General features: G+C 48.1%; 1 pseudogene; it reads right to left on the reverse strand.

The window, feature by feature from the left end:
* The window catches only part of LOC136645985 (interferon-inducible GTPase 5-like), a 105710-nt pseudogene extending 83860 nt beyond the window's left edge, over window positions 1-21850 (reverse strand).

Raw genomic sequence — 21850 nt, forward strand, 5'->3', positions numbered from 1 at the left:
CGACATGCACCACAGCCGCTACCTCTCCCCCAGCACTGTCTACTAGCCTGTCTAGACGAGAAGTGATGTCCGCAACCTTCGCACCAGGCAGGCAAGTCACCATGCGGTCCTCACATCCGTCGCAAACCCCCCTCTCTATGTTTCTAATAATCGAATCCCCCACTACAAGAAGCCCCTGACCCCCCTCCCACCGAGGAGTATCCCAAGTGTGTTAGGATACGGGCCCATCCCCTGGAGAAGGGGTCCCCCCTAGGGGATTGCTTCCCTCCTCTCCAGGATGACGTCCTCCAGTCCCGAGACTTCCCACCCAGGCAGCCGAGGAGCTGCACACCTGAGGTTGTGATGAAGCCTGATCGTCCCCGGAAGTCTCCCCACGGTCCTGCTCTGCCTGCCTGCGCTTCTCCAGGTCGGCCACCAAGGCTTCAAGGGAGCGGACACGTTCCCTGAGACCCTGGAGCTCCTTGCACCGAGGGCACACCCATGACTTATGCCCTAGAGGCATATAATCATACATGTGGCACTCGATGCAGAACACTGGATAGCCCCCACCCTGCTGCTGGCTGTCTGACTGCATAGCTTTTTGTTGTTGTTGTTGTTGTTGTTTTATTTAGGGGTCCTTTTAAAAACCCTACACTGGATAGCAGCCCTCTTCTCAAGGGAAGAGGAAGGGCAGTGTATGGGGCCCTGGCCTCCTCGCCCTGCTGCTGAACTCGCCCAGATGCTAAACTCTCGTGCCTTACCTGGCACTTAGTTCCCAAGGCACTGGGTTCCCAGAGGCCACATGCTTCTGGAGAGAGCCTCACGCGATGGCCGGCCTAGCTTTATACTCCTGGCTGGCTCCTCCTCCCTCCTTCCTTCCTGATTGAAAGGGGGCTGGCCTTCCCAGGTGAGTTTACAAAAGCTCAGGAAGGCAAACGGCTGCTGATGGGCGTGACCTACTCTGCAGGCTCCTGAATGGACTGCTTGGATTAGCCTAATGGGGCTCTTATCACCTCCTAAAGGTGGTGATTGCTGAATTTCTAAAATGGACTATGCCTGGGTGGTTGGAAATTGGCCCTTCCTAGGTTCTTTCCCTCCTAGTTCTGTTCTCTTATGCTGGACTGTTTTTGTAACCTCAAGCTAGTTTTTATTTGGGTTTGTTTAATTATTTATTGCTCTCTAGATCCTGTGTCCTGTGTCCCAATTTACTGAACTGTTTAGGTTATGTTCTAACTTAGATTAAGTTTAACCTGGGTTAAGTATAGGTTTAATTTAAACAAGTAGAAAAACCTGCTTTCCACTTTATCCTCCTCCCTTCCTTCGATTAGGTGCTACCTTAGGTGCAGCTAACTTTCAACTTTGATTTAAATGCCTGACCCTTCTGCTCTTACTCATGAGTAGGACTCTGCTCCTGCTCAGAGTAGACCTATGTACCTCCCTTAGGTGCTAACTTTCAATTTTGATTTAAGGTTGATTTAAAGGTAAGGTTAAGGTTAGAAGACAGGGAGTTAAAAAGACAAAGCGTTAGAATGAGTACACTTACCCTCTCGTCGTCGTCTTCCTCCTCCTCCTCCAAAACTCAGAGGTCTACTTGCCTTCTCCTCGCCCAGATGCTAAACTCTCGTGTCTTACCTGGCACTTAGTTCCCGAGGCACTTGGTTCCCAGAGGCCACACGCGTCAAAATAATTTTTGACTTGCTACAGTTTAGATTAAGATTATTGTTGTTTAGATAACACATTTCTTGATAAGTCGCATCAAACCAATATGAGTCCGGGAATGAATCACTACATCATTGGTGTATAATAATAGAGGTACCTGACAAGTCCCCAATTTTGGGCTGTGTCCCTCCACACTCTCCAGAACATTCAGGAATAAATTAAATAATACAGGGGTTAAAATACAACCTTGCTTGACGCCCTTATTGGTGGCAATCTGCTCTGTTAATTCTCCCATTCTGGAAACTCGTATCTGGAAAAGGGTATTCAAATATATTTTATTTACTAGGAGTAAGAGTGGCTTATCCATGTCTAAATTTAAAAGCTTATCCCAGAGGATGTCTCTATCAACTGAGTCAAAGGCACTCCTCAGATCAAGAAAAGCTACATATAACTTGGTGTTCCCTATTTTAACCTGCTTATGAATTAAATGTGATAGTATCAAGCAGTTATCGAGAGTCGATTTGCCCTGTCTAAAGCCTGTTTGCTCAGGTCCTAAAATAACCTGCTTATTAACCCAGTCCATTGGTTTATTTTGAAGGTGTTACACTTAGACCTTGTAAAATGTTGAGAGGAGAGTTATACATCTGTAACTTGATGGCAACCTGCTATCTCCTTTTTAATAAATAGGCACAACTATTGCATTGGACCAAATATCTGGGATTACTCCTGTTTTGTTGATGCACGTAAAGAGGGTTGCGAGAACTGATGCCCACCAATCAAGGTTACGTTTTAAGAGATGGGGGGATGGCATCTGGCCCCACTGCCACCCCCACTTTTGGTTGTTCAATTATCTCTCTCACTTCTTCAATCGCCACAGGTGGTCATTCTGGAAGATTTAAAGAATCAAATCAAGGGTGACCAAGAAAATTTTACGATTATCATAAAATAGTTGTGGTTTCAATTAAATATTGCCCTGTTTCCAGGCACACAGTTGCATAGGGTACACATCCTGGTAATCCCAAGATTTTCTGCAAGACTTTGCCCTGAAGATGTTCCAATATATTGTTTAAGCCCCGAATCCAAAGGGGGACACCAAACATTAGTTGTAAGATCAACTTAGCATTAAAGATCTTAAGGGCAGCGAGGACATACCGATTCCTTTTTTACAAAGAAAAATCTAGCAGTGGCTTGGGCAGAAACGTTAGCTAGCTGCATAGCCCAAGAACTGTTATAATGAAAACATATACCCAGATATTTTTGTTAGGTAGGAACCTGGATATGTCCTGTTTGAGAGCAGGCTGCATACAAAGTAGCAGACATAGCAGAGTCTTGAACTTGCTGTTGTAGTTTGAGCACAGAGCCATACACAGAATAGTTAAAGCAGTCCAGGTCATACACATAGAATATAGCAGTCCAGAGTTACCATGTTCTAGTCCAGCATCCACAAAGCAAAGTCAGTCCAAGGTCATAGACAGTAATTGTTTGACAAAGTCTCCGGCAGCAGCTTTACAGTTCACCCACTGCACCGGTGTAGCTGCATAGTGAGGCTTAAGTGGGCTTCAGCACCCACTCTGAGCCTGCCCAGTTAATTAGGGAGTGGCTGCACAGGTGTAGTGCAATCCAGCTAACTCAGCTGCTTGCAACTTTCCTTGAACCAATTGTTTGCAACCAACTCTGGCTATGTTGGAGCAAAGAGCTAACAATTTAAATTTTTTTACTTGTTTTATCCTCTTGTCCCTGAAATCCCATCTGTAGGGTCTCCATCTTTGCATAAAGACAGGGATTAACTTTTCAAAATTCAGCTGGAGTTTGTTAGCTGTCAGATATTTAAGGCACCTGCTGAGCAACTGTTTTAGCCCTAACTGTGTATGGGATATTATTACAGCATAGAGCAAGAACAGGTCCCAGTTTAGGGCTGTATCCATCTGCCATTGGCAAAAAAGGGGTTAAATTGTTGAGAATAAACAGAATAAACCAAGTAGGTGTTAAAATGCCACCCTGTTTCACTCCTTTGTTGGTATGAATTTTTGTTGTTGATTTACCTGCATATGAGCATTTTATATGACAGGTAGTATTCTGATGTAATCTCCTAATAATAAGAAATAAGAGGCTCTTATCAACCAGCAGCTTAGCCAGCTTGTTCCAGAGTAAATCAATCAATCAATCAATCAACAGTATTTATATACCGCTTTTCAACTAAAAGTTCACAAAGCAGTTTACAGAGAAAAATCACATAACTAAATCGCTTCCTGTCCCAAAAGGGCTCACAATCTAAAAAGATGCAAATGAATACCAGCAGACAGCCACTAGAACAGACAGTGCTGGGGTGAGGTGGGCCAGTTACTCTCCCCCTGCTAAAAAGAGGAGCACCCACTTGAAAAAGTGCCTCTTACCCAATTAGCAGGGGTTACCCAATAGAAAATGCTCAGTGACACCCCCCTTCAAGTTGCACACAGGGCATGTGCCCTCCCTGCCATACCTTAGATATGCCACTGAGAGAGTTCATAGTCTTGGTTACAAAGGGGAAAATTTTCAAAGAAGCACAGCGATGGCTTGGTACCATACTGCTGGGTCAAAAGCAGAGGCTGACGTTGCATAAAGGTATTGAAGGTTCAACAGAAAGTGCATGTGGCTTGAACATCCTGTTCTGCTGTGACAAATCTCATTCAAAATATAACTTCCACAGTTAGAAATGTGCAAGGTGAAGTTCTCCGGGCAAAGACAGCTGATTCATTTCCAAACAATGAAGATGCGGAAGTCAGATTTTGGATGATATAGCGCTGTGAAGGAACAGAGAGCACAAACTCCTTGAGCTTCCATCTCATTGTCATGTCCAAAGATGCTCTATATTCTCGGTTAATCAAGTCATCTCTGCAGGTTAATTCTAGGATCATTCTCATGGAAAGATAAACAAGGTAGACATGACATTAAAACCGCTCACCCATCTGAATTTTTCAGGAATAATCCCATTGGCAGAAGCTGACAACCAACTAGTACTCTGCTTGTATTACACAATAGTATGAGAGGCCTGGAACTGGTCTCTTGATATTTATGCACTTCCTTATTGCAGTTAGAATTATCCATGTAAGTGAAAGCATTCCTGCAGAATGGTTTCCAAACAGAGCATCCCCCACCTCATTCTGACAGTCTGATCAGGATTATCTTGTGAAGCCTGAAAGACCACAGCCCAAGGCAACAGGGCATTTTGTGTAAGTTTTTGTTTGGAGGGCAAGGGATTCTGAAAGCTAGTCTATTATAAAAGCTCTGTTCCAAAGAGAGCACATTATGTCAATATGAGGTTAGATATGAAATACAAAGCTCTACAGCTAAGGGAATTCTTAGATGATGCTGTTTAAAGAAGAATCCTCAAAACAAGCCCTTCTCCTTTGAACACATAGAAAGTCTCTGGTGTGATTTTTTTTTTAACTCTAACAGGTAGTACCTGGCATACCACAAACTTAACTTGAAAATGGTTTCAAACTTAAAGGCCAGCCTTAGATAATAAATAAATAAATAAATAGCATATGTGTTTATATACCGCCTTTTTCTGTTGTTTAGACAGCATTCAAAGACAATTTACATGGGCAGCCAAGTCTAAACCACCATTTTTCAATGGAAAATATATTCAAATGCATTCTGTGAATCACAGAATCCTAGGTCACCAGGTCTTGCCTTCCCAGTGTGGTTATCTCCTCTGACTGCCATCATGCCATTGAGCTACAGTAGGCAATCATAAATCAAGCTTGGACATGTCCACAAGGTCGTTCTTCATTCTTTCCCGGCTGGACTTCTCGCACAGTGCCACGCTTTTCTCATTGTGTGGCTAACCAGTGTAACAGCAACTCCATTTTGCTGCAATGGGCACTGCAGTTTGTCGCAGCCTGACACGCTGTCTCCCATCCCAAAAACAACCACAGATTCTCCTGCTTAGCCCTTCAAGCAGAGCAGCTCAAACCATCATTCCACACCTCCTGCCATTTCATAGCATCTCTGTGTTATTTGCTATGATTCTACCTTAAAAGAGACCAGTATTATCCCTGCTCTGCTACATCTCCACCCCTAACTTATCACCCTCTTATCTGTTATTGAAGCCTTTGCCTCAGATGGAACAAGAATGTCAAATCTCATCATTACTTGACACAAACTTGTGTCTAACCTAACTCTGCCCTTTGTTTCCCCAAATCCGGCATGGTCCCAAGGCCCTGATGTGGTGGTAAAAAAAAACAGTTCTTCCACTCTCAAACATGTATGAGAGGGAATGCAGCTCATCCTGTGCTTTTGTTATTGCTGCTACAAGAAGGAACATCAGAAACGTATTTCTTCCTCTCATACATCAATGAAGCTTTCTTCACAAGTGGACATTGCTTCCCACCTGAAATCTCTCTTTGTGGCAACCAGAGAAGTTGACAGCCACTCATTTATTTGGGAAAAATGAAGCATGCACTTGGCACTTGGGGGCAACAAGCCATTAACCAGCAGATGATTTTTCTATAATACGTAATAAGACTGCAGGCATAATCCTAACCAACTTTCCAGCACTGACATAACTGTGCCAGTGTGGCATGCACTGCATTCTGCAGTAGGGAGGTGGTCAAGGGGGCCTCCTCAAAGTAAGGGCATGTTTGTTTTCCTTGAGGCTGCAGTATGGCTAGGTCAGTGCTGAAAAGATGGTTAGGATTGCACCCTTTATGTCATAGTACCACAGTGAGGAACAAAATGCATCAAAACCCCAAGAAAAAGTAGGATCAGTGGCTAACAAGCCTAAGCATGTCTACACATAAACATGTCTACACAATGAGTTTAATGGAACTTACACTCAAATATACGTGCATAAACTGAGTCTAAACCTGTCTCCTACTCTTACCAGAGGCTGGCCCAAGAAGTAGAGGAGCAAAACCTGCTGTGTTCAAGATTACAGCCTGTTTAATTTTAGCTCTGTCCTATGCAGTGGGATTCAGAAATGTTCCATTGAATTTGGCGAAGCTTTCACCCTGTAAAAGTGCATAAGACTGTAACCTGTGTCTTAAAGTATGCACTCAGAGCCATTGGGAACCAAACAACCTCTTCTCTGAACAGCCTTACTCAGGAATCTTTTTTCTTTCTTTTTGTCACACTAGAATGTGACAAAAATTTGACTGGGTTTCATGAAATGCTGGAAACTGGCTTTTTAATGCATAGATTATAATTCTGTTTCACAAAATGTACATCTTGCAGTATAACATAAACAAAAAAGTCCTTGCTTTAAGACGGCTTTGAATTTAGATGATATGTCTATATTAAACTTTTCACAATATTTTTGTGAGTTTCCTCTCAGAAATGCTCCTGCAAATCGGTGAACTGTCAAACTCTTCTGATGTTATGCAGTCTTTGAAATTCTAAGTTGTCGTAAATCTCTGTCCACTGAGTCAAAGGCCCCTTTTAAGTCTAAAAAGGCCATGAATAATTTAAGCTTGGTCCTCTTGGAGTATTTCTCAATAGATATGACAGAGTAATACAGTGGTCCAAAGCAGATTTGCCCTGCTGGAACCCCACTTGTTCTGGTCCCTGAATCTTCTGGTTTGTCATTCAGAGGGTGAGCTTAGCTGTTTAGCATAGAGTTTGCTGATGGTAGAAAGTAAGCTGGTTGGTCTATAGTTAGATGGTACACCAGGGTCTCTCTTTTTATGAATAGAGATCACAATGGCGTTAGTCCAGGCCTCTGGCATTAAGCTGGTCCTATCTACCATAGTAAACAGGGCAGCAAGCAAAGGGGCCATCAATCTGCTTTTAAAAATCTGGTGGCTTCACAGATTAAAAAACATTGCTTAGTATTTGCAGAAATACCTACTAGAATTTTACACAAGAGGAAAGACTGTTTCCCTTTGGTGTTAAAGCTGAAAAATAAAAAGATTCCTTTTCTATGGGAAGTTGCAGAAGAAGTGTCATTTATGCTTAAAGACCAAAGTTTTAAGTTGAATTCCATCCAGAAGATGAGAGACTTTTTAGAAAGAGAGGGAAGGGAACTGAAAGAACTGCAAAATATAGAAGAAACAGAAGCTCCAAGTCTTGCAAATGGATTATAAATGGTTATCATGGAATGTCAATGGGGTTAATGTCCCCCAGAAAAGGAAAAAAGATATTCTATTATTTGAAGAAATTAAAGAATGACATCACTTGTTTACAAGAGACACATATAATGAAAAAGGATGCAAAATACCTGGTTTATAAATCCTTAGGGGAGAAGTTCATGTCAGCAAATGTTAAAAGAAAAATGGAGTCATTTTATATATTAAGTCACACCTTAAACCAGAGCTTGTAATGTCAGATGATTCGGGTGAGTATAAGTAATTATAAATGGTTCCAAAATTATGGTGTTGGGGCTGTACACACCTAATGAGGATAAAAAGAAGTTTGATAAACAACTTATGCTTAAGCTTATAGAGTTGCCTTTTGAGAACTGATGTTTGTTGGGTGATTGGAATGGAGTAATATTACCACAGATGGATAGGAAATCAGAAAGAAAAATCAAAAATAATCAGGGCAAGTTGCCAAAAATTTTTTTTGATTGAATGGACAAATTGGCCTTAGTGGATATTTGGAGGTAGAAGAATGATGACTCAAGGGAATATATGTTCTTTTCTGAGAGGCATAGCTCTTTCTCAAGAATAGTTATGATTTTGACAACTAGAAATTTAGTTACTAAGGCCAATAAAGTGGATATTCTTCCAAAGAGCTTTTCAGACCATAATCCAATCATACTTATAGATGGCAACTAAATGAAGCTTTGTTACAAAACCCAGTTATTATTCAAGATTGTAAAAAGAAATTGATAGAATTTTTTGAAGACAATTTGGGTCAGGGAACACAACCAAGAATGGTCTGGGATGCTAGTAAAACTTTTATTAGAGGACGTTTCATGCAATATAACTTTCAATTAAAGGGAAAGAGGCAAGACAAAATTCACGTTGTCTTGGTTGGGCTTCTGTTGCTCCACGGGCACCCTCTCTTTCAGCAGAATCTGCCTCCACACTGTTCACAACAGGGGTTGACTGCTTCCACGAAATGGCAGATGTTAACTCCTCTCTTTTAGGAGACGGAAATGAATTCAGCAACTTGCAGTCCACAGAGTTTAATTGCACTCTTTGCTGTCAAGCTCTTGCTCCAATGTGTCCAGAGCCTCCCTGACTCATGACTTGCTAACTCCAACAAAATAACAACCTGCTAGCATGCACAATTAGCCCATAACATGCACACGTGCACTCCAAACTGGCAAAATTGCTCAAAGGACCACTCGCGCCACCATGTCAGTGCCTCTTCGTGCCGTAAGGGCTTCTGCAGACTTGTGGGGAAGGCTGCCATGCTCTGCTCATTTACATCTTACTCAAGTAACCAATGCTCATCTTGCCCAGGTCAGGAGAAAGTTGGAAAATGGTTTCTAGGATAGTACACTTTCAGCAAAGAAAATAATAAAGCTAACTTGGTCTACACTAACTCTGAATGCTAAAGACCAACTACCAAATCCAGTTTTACTTGGGCAGATGAACACTCATTTCTGCAGCACTTTGTTGGGCAGATGCCAGGCTCAGTAGCAAAGACTAGACTTTCTTAGTGTGCAGTTATAGGAAATCTCCATGGGACCCCTGAGATGTCATGGGCCAATCACTCAATCAGAAATATACTAAGTCATGTCTCCCCAAGTTGTTGTCCAATCAGATTTTATGTCACGTCCACCTCGTCTCCTTCTCTTCAAGCTGATCTCTCACACCTGTGCTACATTCCTTCTTCTCCATTATCTATCTTTCAAGGTCCCTGCTGGTGCCTCTGCCTGCCAGACCACTCAGACAAAAGAGTTGTCTTGCTTGTCAAATGCTATTACTCTGCCTGCTTTGCCTTTTGCGTCCTAAAGCTTGTTCTCAATATGTCTTTGTTTCCAAATGGCCCATTACCAGTTTCCCAGACGTCCTTGGTATTTCTCAGATCCAGTTCAACCTTTCATTGTTGTCGGTCAAGCCACTGTTATTACCCAACATTCCTGCTGTAGCATGCCACTGTGCAATCTTACTGCCAAACAATTTTTAATAACATGAAACATGCCAAAATATACCACGAACACCCTGACACCCTCCTATAGAGTTTATAGCCTGGGATTGCAGTATCCCACTGGCTCTCCACATTCCTCCAGGTTTCCGTTATGCGCACTATATCAATATTTTCCATAGCTATCAAACATTTCAGTTCTCCCATCTTTGCTCAGAGACTTTGGGCATTTGCATAAAAGCACCTGTCTCCCAAGAAGGGCTGCTTGTTTGCTCCTTGATCCCCATAGACTCTCTTTCTACTGGACTGACTTTCATGCCCCATCATGCTTCCACTACTAATTCCTAATCTGTCGTTGCCTTGTTGTTCTCTAACCTCTCCACCCTCATTCCATAGGGATAAGGAGACCCAAACCAGGCACCATCTGCTGTTTTTGGCTTTCTCCCAGTTTAAAAGCTCTGCCACCTTTTGATGCACCAGCAGTCCAGTTCCATTTTGGTTCAAGTGAAGTCTGTCCTTCTTTAACAGGCCTGGCTTGTCCCAAAACATTCTCCAGTGCCTAACAAATCTAAACCCCTCCTCCCAACACCACCGTCTCATCCACACATTTGAGACCCCTGCGCTTTGCCTACCTAGCTGGTCCTGCATGTGGAACAGGTAGCGCTTTTGAAAATGCTACCTCTGGGGTCCTGGCTTTAAGCTTCCTACCAAAAAGCCTAAATTTTCCCTTCCAGACCACCTGGCTACTTTACCCCATGTCAATGGTGTTTGCATGTACCACAACTGCTATCTCCTCCCCAGCACTCTCGACCAACCTAACTAGATAAGACATGATGCCTGCAACCTTCGCACCATGCTGGCAAGTCACCATGCAGTCCTCACATCCATCACATACATCCCTCTCTACGTTCCTGACAATAGAATCACCTATTACAAAAAGCTCCTCACCCCCTTCCTCCTGAGGTGTATCTTTACTGTGACTGGATACAGGCCGGTCACCTGAAGAACGGGTCCCCCCTAGAGGATTGTTTCCCTCTTCTTCAGAATAATGTTCTCCAGCTCCAAGACTTCCTACCCTGGCAACTGAGATGACCGCCTGAAGGTGGGACAACACCTGCTAATCCTTGGAAGTATCATGGTGGTCCCTCTCGGTCTGCCTCTGCTTCTCTAGGTCTGCAACCGAGGCTTCAAGGGAGCAAATTTGTTCCCTGAGTGCCTGGAGTTCCTTGCACCGAGGGCATGCCCATGACTTATGCCCCAGAGGCATATAGGCATACACTCTGTGCAATACACTGGATAGCCCCCACCCTGATGGTGGCTGACTACATAGCTGTGTTCGTTTTGGTCACTTGCAGCTCATGAAGAGGACTTCACAATGGGTCATGGTCAGCATTAATGTGAGGAGGTACGGCTGCAAGGGATAGCCATTGTCAGCTACAGGGAGTTCAGGTGGCTATTATGGAAGGCCCATCTGTCTCCTGAACCATCACCCTGCCTCCTGGGCCCTTGCTCTACCTAGGAGCCAGCTGGTCCCCTTGGGCATGAATGGCCTTGATGATGGAGGAGTCAAAGTCCTGCTGTCATGGATGCCACTGGATAACTTTCTGGTGATGAGTCCCCACACATCACAGGTCACCTGGATATTCAGGGAATGCTGATGGTGTTCATTACAGAAAATGCCTGGCATGTCACATAGTGCAAGCATACCCACATGTATTGTGTCCAAGCAAAGATGATACTTGGGAACCCTGCAATGGCACAGAATTCCTCTTAGAGGCAGCGTAGCTCAACGTCAGCAGTAGGGAAGGCAATGAAGGCGGGTAGGTGGAGGAGTATTGCATTCAGAAACGCACAAGTACACTGGCTGTCAAAGGACTGGCTGTGGTGGCTTGCAACAATCCCTTGGAAGCTCCCTCTCCCCAGATACTGCAGGGCCATTAAGACCTTCTGAAAGATAGGGATGCTCATCCAGGTTGCTGCGCATGCCTGGAGCCTACCAGCTGGCAAAACTTCTCCACAGCTCCCTGTTGAGGTGGTAGGCCTGGATGCACTGCAGGTCCTCCAGAAGTGGGTTGTAGATCCAAGGGCGGGCCTGACACTTTTGGGGCTGTGCATTGCACTCTATGTGCCGGAGGAGGATGTGCATTAGCAGGAGGCAGTTGATGGGGTGGGGGGAGGATGGCCAATCCAGAAATGCATCAACATACCTGCTGGTGAAGGACTGGGTGGTGTCGTTGTGATGGGCAGCAACCCCCTGGAGGCTCCCTGTCCCCAGATACTGCAGCACTATCAGTACCTTTTGGAGGAAAGGGCTGCTCCTCTGGGTTTCTGCATGGGCCTGGAACCTTGGGCCCACTAGCTGCCAGAGCTCTTCCACAGCACCCCAATCCAGCTAGTATACCTGGATGCAGGCCACAACCATCAGCGGGGCTTTGTGGACATTGGGACTATGTTGTCGGGGTGGGCATGCCACTCCTGCTGGTCCAAGACATACATCTCCATTACTGGCATTTGCAGTAGGAACACATATATCAGATGAGGGAGGGACATCTACAACAGAATTGTTTGTTAAGGTTGGATGGGAACCTTGGGTGTGTCCCAGTGTAGAGCAGGGTGCACAAAAACAGCAGAGGCAGCAGAGTCTTTGAATTTGCTGTTGTATATTTGAGCAAGGAGTTACACAGACAGAGTAGTCAAAACAGTCCAGGTCATACCTGTAGAGTAAAGCAGTCCAGCTTTATCCAAATCAGTATCCACAAAACACAGTCAGTCAGTCCAAGGTCAGTAACAACATATACATACACAGCTATCCAATCGTCAAAGTCTCCAGCAGCAGTATCACAGTGTTCACCTACTGCACTGGTGGAGCTGAAGACTGAGGTTTAAGTAGTCTGAGCATCCAATCAGAGTCTGCTTAGCTAACTAGGGCGTGGCAGGCACAGGTGCAGTGTAATTCTGCTGACTCAGCTGCCTGCAACTTCCCTTGAACCAAACTTATTAGCTTTGTCTCTGGCTTTGACTGAGCAGACAGCTAACATTGTTGTCCCTGGCTGGAGGCTGCACCACTGACCTTTGGGATCTGGGTCCCCATCAGTGTTCCTGTGCACCCGGCCTCCCTGTCCCTGGTAGCGGCCCCTGGTTGTTGTGGCTGTAGTGGCCGTGGCTGGGGTCTGGCAGCAGAGGTCTCTGCTGAGGACAGTTGGTGTTGCCAGGCTGGCTGCAGCTGAGGTGTACATTGTTATGCCACTCTTGGGTCACAAACTGTAGGGCAAAGAGCGCTTTGGGTTTTGGCACTCAACTTGCATCTCTGGCCAGTGGAGGCTCAAGTACCTGGAACAAATTGAGGTGGGGAAAGCCCAAGGATCATCTCTCCCCCAATCTTCTCCACATTCACAGAGAAGGTGTAGTGGTGAAGAGACATTTGAATTATTTGCTGTACATATATTAGAAACAGGTGTCTTAAAGCAATATGGAGGTTCTTCATCCTAGGTGCTGCTCACCTGATTAACATAACTAAAATGGTCAATGCCAATTAATTCGTGAATCCCATACTTACAGATTAAGATTGAAGTGACGAAGGGAGCTTTTCAGCAATGCATGGTGCAGAGTTTGAGAGACAGAAGAATCTACTCCATCTTGTGGTGTGCCATTAAAACTGCAGTGTGTCAAAGTTTGTCTGCTGAGCTGTGCCTTTAGCCTTGATTGCAGTGGGCTTATTCTAGCAGCTAACTCCCAGTTAACTCCAGTTGGTATAGATCAGTTAAATCCATTGCACAATGAACAGTTATAGGTAGCCCGCTGTGGTTGGGAAATCCTGTTTCTCTTTAATTTGACTGCCTAGTAAGAGAGAGTGTGGAACCCTCAAATTTCACTCCAGTAGCTGGAGTTTCAATGGCTCTTCAAATAAAACTAGTTTTCAAGGTGGCTTATGGAAAGAGATACTGAAAGCCAATTTTAAGAAGTGAAATCTGGTCAAATAGTGCAGAAAATTCAAGGTTTTCAAGCATTGTTGAGAGAGAAGTTTCTCAAAATTGCCTTAGGGTTAGGAGATTCCATCATGACTAAGGTCAATATCCATTTGCCCTTCCCAGTAATGCAGTTCTTTTAAGGCTTATAATGGGTTATTTTGACAAGTAGGCCAGACACCCTCACCACATCCTGTGGCGGGGGTTCCACGGAATAATCGCATGCTGGGTGAACGTATGTATTCATTTGTCCATTCTAACATTCCCAACACTCTCGTTGGGAACATTGTACAACAACATTGTAGTGGATGCCCTCTGGTTCCATGGAGAGGGAAGGGAACAGCGGCATACACCCTCTGTGACTATGCCAGACTGCACTTGGGCCATCCTATTACACACAGGTGACCACACAGGAAACCTATTGACCACACCTTCCCCCCCCTCGCCAGACTGGGGTGGGTGGCAGAACCACCATCCACAGCCACTTCAGATGACAGAGGAGGGTTCCTACCCAGCCCTCATGATGGGTGACCAGCTCGTTCCAGACTGCCCATATCCATCATGGCTCACAACCTATGATGGGGCCTGTCCCAGGCACCTGTGCAATCCCCTTTACAGGCATCTAGGCCTGATGCCACAGCCACATTGTGTGGCAAGGAGGTCCACAGATTGCTTACATGTTGGGTGAGGGCATAATTCCCTGTGTCTTTTCCACCACACCCATTTGCAATGGGTGTCCCCTGGTTCTGGTGCTGTATCCCCTGCCTGCCTGGCACTCACCAGTTGTCAGTGGCCAAAGTATTGGACCATGGTGAGGTCCCGGATTGCGATGCCGCTGGGGTCCTATTCTCCCCACTGAGCTGGTCCCTTGCAGGCAGGTGTGATCTCTATGGGGTCCCCTCCTCAACCTCCAGCAGTGGGATACTTCGCCAGACGCACATGTTGTGGAATATGGCACATACCTTGGCTGCCTTCTCTGGTGGTCCTCATCAGATGCCCACCAGTGAGGTGCAGGCACCAGAAGCACATTTTCAGCATGCCAGAGGCCCACTCCACCATGCTAGTCTGTTGATGCACGTTGTACCTCCTGACAGGGCCTGGGGCCCCCACTGCATATGGTGAGAGGAGTTATGGCCACAATGGGGAGCCATGGTCACCTGGGGGGTGGGACAAAGAGCTGTCACCCAGAGCTCCAATCACACATCACCCAGCCACCTCTCCCCCCCAGACCAGCACCTCACCTAGGAGCCGGCCTCTTCCCTCTGGCCATGATGCCAGGACAGCCTTGATGGCAGAGTCGTCGAACACCTGGGCATCACAGATGCTGCCAGAGAATTTTGCCATCACACTGGTGAACAGCCTTGTACATCTCGGGGCACCTGGACATTCAGGGAATGGTGGTAGTGGTGGTTGCGGTGAATGGCAGGTGTGTACTGTGGAGTGAAGACCCCTACATGTGTGCTGCCCATGGCAGAGATGACATTTGGGAACTCTGTGACATAGAACTCCTCCCTCAGGTGGTGCAGCTCAGCTCAGCAGGGAAGGCAATGGAAGTTGGCAGGTGGGGCAGCATCGTATCCAGGAGTGCATCAAGACACTGGCTGGGCAAAGACTGGGAGGTGCCGTGGTGGTGTCCGACAACCCCCTGGAAGCTCCCTGTCCCCGGGTAGTTTAGAACCATCAGGACCTTCTGGGGGATGGGTATGGTCCTTTGGGTTGCTGTACATGCCTGCAGCCCACCAGCAGGCACAGCTTCCCTGCCCAGCCAGTAGGCCTGAATGCAAGTCAGGTCCGCCAGAGGGGGAGTTGTGGCTCCAGGGCTGGATCTGGTGTTGCTGGGGCTGTGTGCACCGCTCCTCCACTTCACACAGGTACAGCAGCATGATTACCATGTGCAGTGGCAGGGAGAACCAGGGCACTATGGTTTACTCTGGTCTGAGCCCTCATTGGAGACCTGTGGGCCAGACAGAAGGTTCTACTGCACCAGTTCATCTGGGCCACATGCCCACTGCTGACTGACACCATGCCTGGTAACTGGGGTCTGTCGGGGGTGGGGGGTGGACTTCATAGGATTCTAGCAGCCAGTCAGGTCGTAACCCAGTTTACCCTTGCCCCGCTACTAATAGCTCTCTGGCCCCAATTAGTAAGTAAATCCACCTGAGTACAGAACTCACTTCTCTTAAGGAATGGCTGTAGCCAAAATCCTAAGTTATTCAAACCTTCAATATGGTAGCAAGTAAATGACTAAACTGAATTTAGTTACACACAAATCCCTCTCTTGTACTCTATCACATCTCTAGGAATGTAAATAGTTTACTCGTGAATTAGGTCCAGTTACACTAGAGTACAAAAGACAAACATTTCAATCAACACCAACCAGTACAAACAGTATAAAGCAATATTTAAAATAACAAAAGCTGCCAACTGTCACTTAACTTACTACTCTGACCAGATATGGTCAGGCAGGTATCCATCTGTAGAATGAGTGCTAGGAGGACAGACTCTCCCACCCCAGCATAGAGTGGTTCTTTTATACTTGGTCAGCTGTTATTAACTTATCAGGAGCCTGGCCCCTCAACACTCTTTAAAGTTACAGGACTATTTACAAATCCAAAAGAAAGTTAGCTTTGTCGAGATGTACCCTACCCCTTAGAAAAGAGGGCAAGGGACACAGCCCCAATAGGGCACAAAATGGACACAGCCACGCTCACAGTGACGTTCACAGGCAGGTGGTGGAGAAGCACCGCCCTGCTCAGCAACCTGTCTCTGGGTGCGAGTCCCCTGGCCCTCAGGTGGCTCTGGGGATGGAGGCACTTGCTCATCCTGTCCAACCTAGCCCTAGGGTGCGCCCTGGAGCACCCCAGCGATCAGCTGTTGCAGGTCCTGCACCTCAGTGACCAGCTGTCCCAGGGTCTGGTTCAGTTGCTCCACACCCCTAATGAGGTGGTCAAGGTGTGCCAGCACTCACCCTGCTCCACCCAGGCTCACATGCCTCCCAGGTATCTGGCAGCCAGGACTCGTACTCGGGTACGGGTGGGGAGCTCAGTAGGTTGCTCCTGGGGATGAGCTGGCTGCTGGGCTCCCGAGTGGCAGGCAGCTGGGTGACAGGTGCCTGGGCAGCAGGTGCCGGGGTGGCAAGGGTGGTCAGTAGCTCAGCCATGTGTCCATGGGGGCTGCCACCCAGGCCAGCAGGCTCTTGGATGGCAGACACCGCAGGCAGTTCTGCAGCCCAAGGGGGCATTTCCAGCGTTGTCAAGGTGGGGCAGGGGACCCCAGCCTGTGCAAGAGCTGGCAGCCCTGCCCCATCTGAAATCCAGTCCATGGCCTGCTCGACCTGGTCCACCTGCCCCTGTACCAGATGCTGTACCTGTAGATAGAAAGAGCAAAAAGTTGGAACAGGCGGATTGCTGAGCCCCCTACCCACACTTGCACCCCCACCGATGCTCACTGCTGCTGCTGTCCACGGGCCAAGCCACTGTGATAGACTGGACAGTGCCGCTGGGCCCAGGCAGGCTGGTCCTCAACACGTGGACCCCAGAGCATACCTGCAAGGAACAGGACAGGGTCAGTGGGGTGGACTGGGCCATGGAGCACTGCTCTATACAGGACCCCTGGGCAGCCACAGACCTGCAGCTGTGTCATAACCCTGTACTTCCAGCTGATCCGGGTGGATTACCTTAAGGAAAATCTCCTCCCTCTCTCTTATCACCCAGGCCAGGGCAATCTGGACATTGGTGCCCTGGTGTCAGCTGTATGGGCTCCAGCAAGCAGATGGCTGATGCTGTCCATGACATGCTTCCGGCATTGATCGCCAGTGCACACATGGTGCCTGAGGGCTGAGACAGCATTTGCTATGCCCACATAGATGGCAGCCTGCCTGTGATGGAAGGCATCACCAGAGCCCCAGCCCATGGCCAGCTGTGCCTTCTCAGCAGCAAGCTGATGCAGAAAATCCAACTCTGACTTGGTCCATTTGGGGTCTCAGTGCTTCCTAACACTGCCAGTGCTGGCCTCAGAGGCCACAATCCCTGCCACAGGCGACACGACCTCCCCTGAGCGTCGTGCCATCTGGGTGATGCCCCTAAACCAGCCCTAAACCCTTCAGCCACTTAACACCTCTTTAGGCTTCCCTGTTTCCAGTTGCCAATGGCTCTTCAAGTATAAGAGCTTCCAAAATGGATAGTCAGGTCAATTTGGCAAACCCCTTTGAGAGCCTTGCTCCAGCCTGAGCCTCTCTTGACTCGGCCTGAACCCAGGAGCTGGCCTCCTTTAGTGGAGTATCCAGTTCATATACCAGTCAACCATAATAATAATAATAATAATAATAATAATAATAATAATAATAATAATACAGGTATTTATATACCGCCTTTTTTGGTCTTTATTCAAGACTTTATTCAAGGCGGTTTACGTAGGCAGTCTATTTAAATCCCCGTAGGGATTTTTACATTTGAAAAAAGGTTCTATCTTTCAAGAACCACAACATCCAGATGTTTCTGATCTGGTTTCACATTCTGGCCTCCATCCTCCCACACTCAGAGCAGATGGAATAACTCGGCTCAGCTTGTCAGCTGCTTCAAGGTCGCACGGTGCCGGTGGCCTCGAACTGGCGACCTGCGGATGTTATCTGTGGATGTCATAGATTATGTCCCACAACCAAGACCCTTTGTTCCATCATTCCAATAATCCACTCAGTTGTAACATATCGGATATACTGAGGAGAGTTAAAGAAATAGTCATAGACAGCCACTACGTCAGTCATTGATTTAAGAATTGAGACTAGAGCATATGGTGACAATACAATACTCAGCAATATAAAAAACAATAAAGAGCTAACTCCTAACCTAACTAGGACTCACCAAAGTCTTGCAGAGTTCCAGTCCAACCCATCCTTGCTGCAGTCAAGGCGGGTCCATCTTGTCAGGACTGGTCAAAGCTCAGGCCCCCTTGGCCAGAGATGAACTAAGACAAAGGAAAGCTACTCCCTTCTACCTTTATAGGTCTTCTGGGCCATCCACCAATTAGAACTCGGATCCAGCCGAACATTCTAGATATGGACGTGCCACAGCCCTCTCCCTCATGGTGGACTTGCCTCGCCCAACCTGAAAAGTTCACAGCTGTACCTTGTTAATCCAGTAGCCTTGAAGCCAATTTAGAAGCCTGGTTCCTTATCTGAAGAGCTCTGTGAAGCAGCCACCTCCACAGTTCCACAGACAAGTCCTGGTATGCGCTAATGAGCACCCTTATTTGCAGCTGATACCCAGCAAACATGGCCAAAGGCAGAAATCTTCCTTGCTCTGATTTTCCCTCTGTCAACCCAATGTTAACTTTTCTGTCACAATCCCCGCTGCCAAGAGGGTCAGAGATGGGGAGGCACCCTGGAACACCCTGTTATGTACAACAGCTGGGTATGGTCAGTCACACGCTGGGTGTGGCTGGTTCAGGTGTCGGTTCTGGGGTGTGCCCCCCCAACCTACCCCCCCCACCAGCTGCATATAGGGGGGCCCCTTGGCTGGCTGCATGGCATACCCTGGATACTTACAGGACCACCCCAGGATGCAACAGGAGGAGCCCCAGGACCATGAAGTGGAGTAGGCATAGCACTGTGTCCTACTGTCATGAGTGGAGCCTGGTGTTGTGCAGGTCTGCAGGTTATTTAACTTTGTTGCTGGTTATCACCATTCTATGGGCCCCTATGGGTCTCCTCCATTCTGCAGCAAGTGTTTTGCTGGCGCTGCTGGTCGGGGGCAGGAGGGAGTGTGTCAGTTTCATTTTGGGGGCATTGGATTTGGTGGCGGCACCTCTCCTGCACCCACCCCTGGCACGCCCCCGTGGCACCTCAGCACCTGCCAGCGCTGCACTCACTGGGCTCCCATTATCACCCGTGCTCACCTGGCGCTGGCTTCCTCCTGCCGGCGGTGTGACTCTACCGCTGGCATTGGCCCTGCATAGGATTGGTCTGTAAGGGCGCAATCCTAACTTGTGCTGGGACAGGCAGGTGAACATGCCTGTGCTGTATCCAGTGCAAGTTTCAGGCAGCCAGGGGCAAGGGGAACATTCTCCTTACCCTGGGGAGAGCCACTGTAATCCCAACGGTGCTACTTGAATCCACGCCACTGTCAGAGGTGGTGCAAATCTGAGCAGCCCAGGACTGCCCTGTGCTGCCAGGGAATGGGGTCAGGATCCTGTTTAACTGCCTGATCCTGGCCCTGCTTCCTGCTCTCCACCCTCGTGAACACCTGCCATCTGCCCTCCCCCCCCCACCCCCAAATCCACTCAGCCAGCCCACCCCAGGCAGCTCTAATGAGCCAAGCTGGACAAGGGTCAAGCAGGCAGGCAGGCAGATGGCCTCACCCTCCAAAGGAGTCTGTCAACATCCTGGCTGTACAAGCTGAAAAGAATCCTACAAAAACAAGCCGTTACCAAGGGGACATCATCCGACATTGTCACTGTGGCATCCAAGTCATGAGGAAATCCAATCGATTTTATCTGCAAAATGTTTAGCGAACATGTCACAGCGGCTGACCGTGTGTTCTGCCTGATTTATTGGAGGGGTCTGCTGGAGTAGGCCTTGCACCACACGGATCAATTATGCTGGATGGTTCTGAGCAGATGCAATGGTAGCAGAGTAGAAAGATTGCGGCTACCATAGTCACGGAATAGGCTCTATAGTGAGCTCTACTCCGTGTCCAGTCAGATTCATCACAGGTTTTCTGCCACTTTCGCTCTAGACGCCTACCCTGCTGCTTCATCATTCACAGCTCCTCAGTGAACCAAGGAGCCGCTCTGAGTCTGTGACGTGGCAGAGGTTGCTCTGGAGCAATCTCATCCACTGCCCTGGTCAATTCCCCATTCCAGAGGTCAACCAGGGCCTCAGATGAGACACTGGTCTTGGCAGTGGGAAAACCCCCAGAGCCCTAAAGAAACCTTCAGGATCCATTAGCCTCCAAGGCAGACCATATAATCCAGTCCCCAGCCTCTGCAAAGGTATGAAGCTGCAACAAACCTAGACCTTACCAGGAAGTGATCTGTCCATGACAACGGAGTGCTCTTAATCCCCTCTACATCCAGATCACCACCCCCTTGCTCAGCTGTGAACACCAGGTCCAGCACTTGCCCTGCTGTATGTGTTGGGTCCAGGATCTTCTGGGTTCCGACCGGCGCAGGAACGGTGCCAAGCCACGGTGGAGCAAGGGCTGGTACAGCAGTGGCGCCATGGCCAAGACTGTGCTGTGCCCACAGGCAAATGGCCACCCAGCAATGGCAGATCGCCCGTCAGGGATGCCGGACGCCACGTTGCCTGGCAACTGCGGAGTGCCTGTGCAGCGTCTGTCAGGATGTCAGCTGCATAAAGGGCCACCCATACATGAGGGCCCAGGATGCCCTGTTGCTCAGAAGGGACAAGTGCCCCTGCACCTGGCCAGTGCAAGGGCTGGCGCAGCACACTGGAAAGACATGCTGCCCCCGTGTCACACAATGCCAGTCTGTGCATGCATACATGTACCCATAGAGACACTGCACAGCACACTGGAAAGACATGCTGCCCCCGTGTCACACAATGCCAGTCTGTGCATGCATACATGTACCCATAGAGACACTGCACAGCACACTGGAAAGACATGCTGCCCCCGTGTCACACAATGCCAGTCTGTGCATGCATACATGTACCCATAGAGACAGTGCAAGAGAGAGAGCAGATAGGCCACCTGGACATGGCACCCTGTGCATTTGCCTCATGCTGTAGGAAGGGTGGCTGGCTGGCTGGCTGGGGGGAGAGGCCACCCAGGCCCCCACTGCATCCTGGGACACCTGCCTGCTTCAGCCAGCCATGGTGCCACAATGCCTGTAGCAGGCGTTGCCACCCCCATTCCATGGTGAGGCTGCATATGGGATTTATGTGGGGGAGGAGGAGGGGAGGGGAGAGAGGCAAGGGACACAGCCCTAGTAGGGCTCAAAACGATGACGGCCACGAGGTGGAGAAGCACCGTCCTGCACTGCACCCTGTGCCCGGGTGCAAGGCCCCTGGACCACAGGTGGCTCCAGGGGTGGAGGCTCTTGCTCACCTTGGCCAACCTGGCCCTGGGGAGCTCTGCAGAGCACCCCAGTGACCTCCTGTCCCGTACCTCGGTGACGAGCTGCACCAGGGTCCTGTCCATTTGCTCCACATCCCCAGTGAGTTGGTTGAGGCGTGCCAGCACCTCGACCCAGTGGACATTGGCAGCATTCTCCAT

The sequence above is a fragment of the Tiliqua scincoides genome, chromosome 1 (genome assembly GCF_035046505.1).
Source record: "Tiliqua scincoides isolate rTilSci1 chromosome 1, rTilSci1.hap2, whole genome shotgun sequence".
Taxonomy (NCBI): domain Eukaryota; kingdom Metazoa; phylum Chordata; class Lepidosauria; order Squamata; family Scincidae; genus Tiliqua; species Tiliqua scincoides.